We start from the raw sequence: 9,518 nt of genomic DNA, 5'->3' as shown, positions 1-9,518 counted from the left end.
TACAAATGAAATTAAAATCATTATTTATCGAATTTAGGAATGATTACAAGATTTAAGATTGTGTGATGTGTCAATAACGACCAACAAAGTGTTTAATTAAGCTGCCTTTATCCAAAAATTGCGCTAAAAACATTAATTTCAATCATTTCCGATGATTGTCTTATCAAAAATGAATTTTTTATCTAAAAATTTTCTAATTAAAGGATATTTGCAGAACATTTTCTCTTTGTTCTTATTTCCCTCATTACTTGTCACTTGATTTTTAATATCAAGCAGTACTTCTTCTTACGCTATTCAATATAAATAACATTTTAAGCGTTAATTAAATTTATGATAGTACTTTTATGATTTTAATTGAATCGTATAGAATGACTGTGCTGCTCCCTTATTCAATGTCCTAGGGAGAATATATCGTTGAAAATTTCACTGTGAAAAAATGCAAGGAAGGAAGAATTTATTGAATGTATGAAGGTCTGGCTTTTGTTTGTCATTTTCAATTAAACAAACTCCTTTGCAGCATGGGAAGTGACAGAAAATGGAACTAGTACTTTCTTTTATTGCATCTTTCTAATTTAAATGTGTTCCTTCTTCAAAATTTAGTTCACTTCAGTCGTAAATGGCATCAACATTAAAATTTCAATAATTTCGTTCCTTAAAGACTGTCCGGGTACGCAAAATAGAATCCAGAAACTTTAAAAAAATTCGAATGGGTGAGGACTTTTCTTCCAGAATATCCTGCTGTTTAAAATCATGATTAAGTTTCAATCACTTCTACCACTCGACTTTCATGAACAATAGAAGCAAACATCAATTATTCCTTGAAGTGAAGCGTAAATTTTCCAGCCTATTGTTTGATAAGGGATGAAAGATGCCATCCTATAATATCAAATTACTTTTATTCATTGACTTGATGAGAGATAATTGGCGATGCATTCCATAATTTGAAGATAAATTCTTTTTTTCTTTATTAATCAGTTGCCGTCAACCCAAATCGTGACTCAAACTTGGTTTCGGATTTGGCTTAAGTTCGGATGCCAGAGTCATTCCGGCCTGAAATCAGACTTTAAATCAATTAATCAACTTGTGCTTTTCAGCTTTAAAACTGCAGATTTTAAACCTAGATTTGACATTTCAAATACATTTCAGAAAATGAGTTGGATTATCTCAATTGAAAGTCATCCTACTCATAAAGGTAATTGGATGTTAATCGCTATAGACTTCAATGAAAGAAGTTTTGAACCTTTTTCCACACACCTGCTTTTGTGAGAAAATTGTATTCAACTTTATCCTTCATGAAAAAAATAAAAAATAAAATATGTGTTTTTTCAACCTTTTTCACCGTGTGATCGCCTTGTGATTGCACACAATTTTGATGTAAAATTTGAAAAATAAAGAGATTGGATGGACCTGCTTTTGTGAGAAAATTGTATTCAACTTTATCCTTTTTTTAGTCATGAAAAATCGTTGTGAATGAATATAGCACCTGACAAGTCGCTTCAGGATATATGTCTTTAAAAATAATAATTACACGTTTTCAATTTACAGCAGGAATAAAAACCATTTGAATAAATTTGTAAAGCAGAAAATTAAAATTTTGAAAATTGAGGTGAGTTTAAAGATTAAAAGTTGGCAGCTGTTTGAGGGTTGAAAGGTAATTCCTGTATTAATTAAAATTCTCAGAATCACTCCAGTTGACTTTAATAAGTATTCGGTTCCTGAATATCACAAACGGTTTATCGATCAATAATCCTTGTACTAGAATTTGAATTCATTAGTCGATTCGTGCTACTCGGAGAAGCCATTTGGTGTTAATAGCAGCAGCAATGATTAATTATTGTGTTGCTCGGAATAGATCTTTGTTCTGATTTTCAAACCAATCTTCAATAATATTTTCAGTTTGCTTTTCTAAAAGGAAATCATAATTCCATATAAATGATACTTTTTACTACGTGATTTCATATCTTTATAGAATTTTCAATAAATAGGATCTTTAAAAAATAAATGGAAAATGGTTTTATGTCCAATTTTCGTATAATTTCCCTTTCATCACTTAGAGTCAAGCAAGTACGAGGAAAAATGGCTAAAATCAAATTTTCCAAATGCAATCACAGTGGAAATGAGATAAAAAGAAGAAATATATTGATAGAAATAAAATAGCATAAAACAGCCTTAAGAGATTGCCAAAGAACTACGGAAAGAAGAAATCAGGACATTTCCGAAGATGGAATATAAAAAAATAAATATAAAATACCATAGATTACCGCGATGACCACTGGAAATGGAAGATTTGATGGATAAATAAATTATGGAAAGGAAAAGAAATTATGTGCCTTAATAATGTGATAATATTAATAAAAATTCCTTAATGAAAGTGAGGGAAGCAAATTAGCTTATTAGTTTATCTTTTGCTGTTTGCATTTGCAAATTTTTTAGGTATTTTTGAATCAGATTTAAGTATCTTTTGGAATTAAATGTCGTTTTATGTAATCTTTATATTCCTTGATAGCAGAGCTTGAGGTCGATTCCAATCTTATATAGGGTCGGCCTTAGTCGAAAAAACTTAAGGTTAAAACTTATTCCGCCATCAAAATACTGATTGCTATGTCAAAATGCGCTAAAGCAACTCCATAAAATAATAGAACTTTGCTATTCCTTAAATCACAATTTCTTCAAAGTAAAACTTTTTGCCATTTGCTGAGTTCAACTAGGTAATAGAATTTTTATTAAATTATTTCATATTTTTTCCTTCTTTATACTTTCTTCTTGGATACTTTTTAGATTTATTTTTTTAAATTGTGTCAGGAACAAAACTATTTTTGGACGTCAAGCCAGAAACTTTTCTACAAAAATCAGTTATTGTTTCAAACCAGCTTTTTGTCATTACCAATGATAATTTCAGAACTTATTATTTGAAACCAGCACTTTGTCGCTATCTATAATATATTCAGAACTTAATTAATTCTTACTACATAACATAAAATGTATAGTAACATAAAGCCATCACACATGTAAAGCACAAACAAATTCTTTGAATATCAAAGGAAGACATTTCCCGTATGAGGTCAAAGAATAGCTTCGAGTCTGAAAAAAAAAATTGAAAAGGACTATTTCTTCCTTTTATCATAAAAAAGAGAAACTTTTTCATTCCAAAGAGATTCCGCAGGAGACAAATACACAAGCAACAGCATAAATATGCAAAGAGAATTTTTTTTCGTCTTTTGTTTATTATTAGCCGGAAGCTATTTATCTATTTGTCTACAGATGATAGAGGTTCAATGAAACTCATTTACTATAGATGTTTAGTATGTCACATGCCATCATCATGGCGTTCTTGCATATCAACATTTATTATCCATTCAACCATAGAAGAGTAAACATATAAAATTCGTAAAATGTGTTTGCTTTTCTAAGCTTTTTTTCTCCATAAATGTCGATGGGAAATGTATTCAAGACTGTCAACATAGAAATTTATCAAACTAGAAAAAGAAAATCATTAAAATTAAATAAAAAGCATGTTTTTTGCAGATACACGTTGACACTTTATTACTTCGTAGCATATAACAAACTTCATTATTTAATAATGTTGACTTAGAATTCCTTTTATTATTCATATCTTGCTTCATTCTTTTACTCTCTTGAGTATGCATGCATGAAACTATCATGTGAAGAGTCGAGATTAAGAGAAATCAATATAAATCGATATTTGTGTAAGCACAAACATCCATAATAATTTTATGTATTTTCTGGAAAGACCCATAATAGATCTGGAAATTACTGGAACTATGATAAAATTGTTAGAGGTTTGTCTAGCAAAAGGCAATACCTAGACAAAGACACTGTATAGTTTCATTGCCTGTAATAATTATGCCAATGCTCAACCTGTGTTTCTCATGAAAATCTTTGCTAGGTTTGCTAAGCAAGTTAAGTAATGCCTAGACAAAGTCAAAAGATAACTGATACAGCCAGGCAATTCACAGGCATACTCATGTATTTAAGTATTTGATGATCATGAATGTTCTAATTATGTTGCATGTTCATGGTAAAGCTTATTTGGTGATTATATTCATGAGCATGCTCAGGCTATGGATTAAAAAAGGTTGTCCATCACTGGACTATTTATTCCTTCATTAAATAAACTTTTAAACAATTTTACAGTTACAATAAGAATAATCTATATTATGTCTTTATTACTTCGTAGCATATAACAAACTTCATTATTTTGACAATGATGATAATAATGTTGACGATTTTGTGTCATAAATCTGACGACTTCCTTTTATTATCATCATATCTTGCTCTCATTCTTTTACTCTCTTGAGTTATCATTGTCTATAAAGAGATTATGATTGTTATTAAAGTATTGTTGTAATTTCATATCCTGAAATCAGAGATCGATCGATTTAATCATCAAATACTTTTGTGTCTTCAAGGAAAAAGGAAAATTGATTGACTATCAGATGATTCCAGATTTATGCAATGTTATTGTATTATCTTTATTGAAATAATTATACTCAATTAATGTTAGGTTACATTACAATATCAGACTTTGTTAATAGTAAGAGATCTCGAGGAAGACCAAAGAATTCCTGGATTGGATCTGTAGAAAAGGACAATAAATTCCTTGAAATTCCAAACTTGCTGAAGTTCTCGAAGGATAGAGCCGACTTCAGAGGTTCTCCCCACTGGGTCCACGTGGACAACAAGGATTAAATGCCACTTGATTCCACGTGGACACCGTGTTGGACATATGGATTGACTGACACTTGAGTTTCTAAGTAAAGCAGAGATCGAAGTCACTTAGGTCGGCGGCTAAAAATCGGCTTAGTTGCCGTTTTTCAAGCTCGGCAGCTAAGCCGATGAAATGTGGTAAGACTGCTTTTTATAAATTACATTGAATCTCAAAAAATGTGCCATTTTGTATCGGTATAGAAATAGACCTATTAGTATATTAATTATTGTATTTAATTGAATAAATTTCCAATTAATTTGGATTGACTCCACTAAAATGATCGGCTAACGTAAGCACCTTCGGCTTAGTTATTTAGCCGGCTAAAATATCGGCTTAGCTAAGCCGAAATTCGATAAGCCGTTTCTTTAGCCGGCTAAACTTTTCGCTTATTTTTTAGCAATCCTTAATAAAGTGTTCATTTTACATGCAACAGCATCCGATAAAAATGCATTAAATTTCAAAATCAAGTTGCCACAACAATCAACAGCTTTCATTTTTAATGTACCATGAAAATCATTTATTCTCAATTTTGCATTCATATAAAATTTTAATTAGTTTTCACTTGCCAATATACATCCCAACCGATGCAACATGATTGTAAATAAATTGCAGAAGTCAACCATAAATTGACATGGGCTTCATGTTTATGCTAATTTTATAGGGTAAAATTTTTGATGTGCATATATTCTATGAAGTAACTTATTCGATAAATGACTATGATAATTAAATTGCAACTCATCATAATAATTAATTTGCGTTAAATTTTCTCCCGAATGATAATGTTAATAATGGTAAATTATTCATGCAGATTATAAAGATAATGTTGGAAATGGGTCGAGAGAAATGAAAATTAAAATGAATTTTGAGGCTTAATTGCCAAAATATTTCAGTGAATGTAATAAAATTACACAAAATTTATCTCCTGCATTAAAGCTATTGTCAAGTAATTCATAAAAGTCCGATCAGCACAAATTATTCATAGTAGCCAATTGGTTGCCATAAGGCAACTTATTTTCACGTTATTTGCCATAGAAATTGCCACTTGGATGCTATGTGGCTACCACTCAACTGCCATAATAAACTTGTGTCATCCGGGTATAGCCCATATTTATGCTATCAGAAGTCATCAAATTTCATAAATCTATTAAATTCCATAAAACATTAAAAGAAATCTATTAGAGATCAGAAATCCTTATTACTGTAAATATTTACATTGCATCGTAATTCATCTTAAGATATTCTATTGCTTTATTGCTTGGTATCTTTAGTAGTTATTTTTATTATTACGTTGTGCATTTTTTCCAGAATTTTCCGTCATCATACAAGAAATTTTATGAGGGAAAAATCAGGACAGGAAGTTTCTTTATTGATATTAACCAACATCTATTACTTATTCTGTTATGAATTTTATCTTACAGCACTTGTCATGGTTGACTATTATGATGCATATTCTATGGCAGTGATGGAAAACCTTTGTGCTACGGCACCTTAGTCGGCACCACGATCGAAATGAACTTACATACGTGGTAATTCTAAAAAAATTTGGAAATACACTATTGAGCCACGGCACACAGGTTGCCCACCTCCTTTATTAACACTAAATGGAATCCGTCTCCGTTTGACGTCCATATGGCTGCCAAAACTAGCCGGCCTAAAAGCTCAGTAGCAAAGGCTTCTTTGTTTACGTCAGTAGTTTAAAATGCATCAAGAAGTACAGTAAAATTTCAATAGCAAGGAAAATTCGGAAAAATTTGTGAATTAAAGCTCTAGCCATAAGAATGGAACCACAGGCTAATATCTTCTAAACGACGTTTGCATTTCTGCATTTCCAAAAATACCACCCAAGGTGCTATAGAATTTCATGTGAGCACTAAAATTTTACAAGCTTCATGGTTTCTTCGACACTTCATTTTCATTAAGCTTTATAGGATTAGAGGTTTTTCATGAGAATACAATGAATGTGACAGCTTTTCATTATTTTACGAATTATTAAATGATTTTAAAATCGTTTAAATTTAATTGCATAGATTTAGAAAAATTGTAATTTACGATGGAATTTGTAGAAAGGAATCTAGAGCAAGAATCTGTTGATGTCAAGACTGTGATGAACACTGTTTGAAGACAGTTTTTATAGAGTTATGAAGCGAGATATAATTCATATTAATGGCTTCGACTATTTGAACTCACCTCCAAAAAAGGAAATATAGATTCAAAAATTAGTGCTTCTTGTTTGAATGTTAGGCTTTGTTCAGCTACCTCTGATTCAAAAATAAAATAAAAATAAATTTAGATCCTTGCAACAGGAATGTTTGTAAATGCTTTAAGGAACAGAAATTTCTTTTGTAAAAGGATACAAAGAATGAGGAATTCATTGAATCACTGAACAGTGAATGAGAGGCAAACTTAATTTATTTTATGAGATACAAAAGAAAGCAAAGAAATAAAGAAAATCTGTTTTATTTTCAGGTTTTAAGCTTTTCTTCACGTGTCGTAGCAAAACTAGCATATAGCTTTGAAAAGAATGAATTTAAATTAATTTTCAGGAGAAACGAACCCGAACAGCATAACGCAGTGGTAGTCAAGCTTCTATTTTTCGCGTTACAACTTGGATGGTAATTGCTTGCCGACATACAAACTGCCCATCACTGGAATAACATGTTAGATAGGAAATGGCTCCATCGCCTTATTAACATTAAGCCATGAAGTTACGCTACCGACAACATGACTGCTGATTTCGACCCATTGAAACCTTTCTGTGCCAATCCTGAACAATCCAAACTGCTAAAAACTTTTCTGTACCATTCCTGAACAATCCAAACTGCTAAAAACTTTTCTGTGCCAATCCTGAACAATCCAAACTGCTAAAAACCTTTCTGTGTCATTCCTGAACAATCCAAAATGCAAAAAACTTTTCTGTGTCATCCTGAACAATCCAAAATGCTAAAAACTTTTATGTGTCATTCCTGAACAATCCAAACTGCTAAAAACTTTTCTGTGCCAATCCTGAACAATCCAAACTGCTAAAAACTTTTCTGTGCCAATCCTGAACAATCCAAACTGCTAAAAACCTTTCTGTGTCATTCCTGAACAATCCAAACTGCTAAAAACTTTTCTGTGCCAATCCTGAACAATCCAAACTGCTAAAAACTTTTCTGTACCGTTCCTGAATAATCCAAACTGTTAAAAACTTTTCTGTGCCATTCCTGAACAATCCAAACTGCTAAAAACCTTTCTGTGCCAATCCTGAACAATCCAAACTGCTAAAAACTTTTCTGTACCATTCCTGAACAATCCAAACTGCTAAAAACCTTTCTGTGTCATTCCTGAACAATCCAAACTGCTAAAAACCTTTCTGTGTCATTCCTGAACAATCCAAACTGCTAAAAACTTTTCTGTGCCAATCCTGAACAATCCAAACTGCTAAAAACTTTTCTGTGCCAATCCTGAACAATCCAAACTGCTAAAAACCTTTCTGTGTCATACCTGAACAATCCAAACTGCTAAAAACTTTTCTGTGCCATTCTTGAATAATTTAAACTGCTAAAAACCTTTCTGTGCCAATCCTGAACAATCCAAACTGCTAAAAACTTTTCTGTACCATTCCTGAACAATCCAAACTGCTAAAAACCTTTCTGTGTCATTCCTGAACAATCCAAACTGCTAAAAACCTTTCTGTGTCATTCCTGAACAATCCAAACTGCTAAAAACTTTTCTGTGCCAATCCTGAACAATCCAAACTGCTAAAAACTTTTCTGTGCCAATCCTGAACAATCCAAACTGCTAAAAACCTTTCTGTGTCATACCTGAACAATCCAAACTGCTAAAAACTTTTCTGTGCCATTCTTGAATTAATCGTGACAACTACATGAGTTGCTTTCCCTGCAAGTGACTTTCTAAAGTTACTTTTCTGTACCAAGTTGAACAATTTCCCAAACTGCTAAAAACAGTTCTGTGTCATTCCTGAACAATCCAAAATGCAAAAAGTTTTCTGTGCCAATGAACAATCCAAACTGCTAAAAACTTTTCTTGCCATTCTTGAATAATTTTGACTGCGCGAAAACCTTTCTGTGCCAATCCTGAACAATCCAAACTTAAAAACTTTTCTGTACCATTTACTGAAAATCCAAACTGCTAAAATTTCTGGTCATTCCTGAACAATTCTAAAAATTTTCTGTGCCAATCCTGAACAATCCAAACTGCTAAAAACTTTTCTGAGCCAATCCTGCTAACAATCCAAACTGAAGGAAAAATTTCTGTGTTCATTCCTGAGTGCAATCCAAACTGCAAATGAAACTTTTCTGTGCCAATCCTGCAAAATCGAAAGTTGCTAGTCAACTTTTCTGCCATTTTGAATAATTTAAACTGGCTAAATAACCTTTCTGTGCCAATCCTGAACAATCCAAACTGCTTCAATCAGACTTTTCTGTACCATTCCTGAACATTCGGAGCAAACTTTCGCTAGCCAGACCTTTCTGTGTCATTCCTGAACAATACCAAACTGCTAGCCGGAACTTTTCTGTGCCAATGGACCTGAACATCCAAAGCTGCTAAAAACTTTTTGTGCCAATCCTGAACAATCAAACTTTTGCTAAAAACCTTTCTGTGTCATTCCTGAACAATCCAAGGTGCTAAAAACTTGTTTGTGCCAATCGTGATCAATCAAACTGCGAAAAACTTTTCTGTGTCATTCCTGAGACAATTTCAAACTGCAAAAACTTTTCTGTGCCAATCCTGAACAATCCAATCTGCTAAAAACTTTATGTGCCAATTGAACAATCCAAACTGCTAA

Source organism: Chironomus tepperi, unplaced genomic scaffold (genome assembly GCF_022539635.2).
Source record: "Chironomus tepperi strain 1889 unplaced genomic scaffold, CSIRO-AGI_Ctep_v1 contig_425, whole genome shotgun sequence".
In the NCBI taxonomy this organism is placed as follows: domain Eukaryota; kingdom Metazoa; phylum Arthropoda; class Insecta; order Diptera; family Chironomidae; genus Chironomus; species Chironomus tepperi.
The sequence above is the reverse complement of the archived record's forward strand: the minus strand, read 5'-3'. Positions refer to the sequence as shown.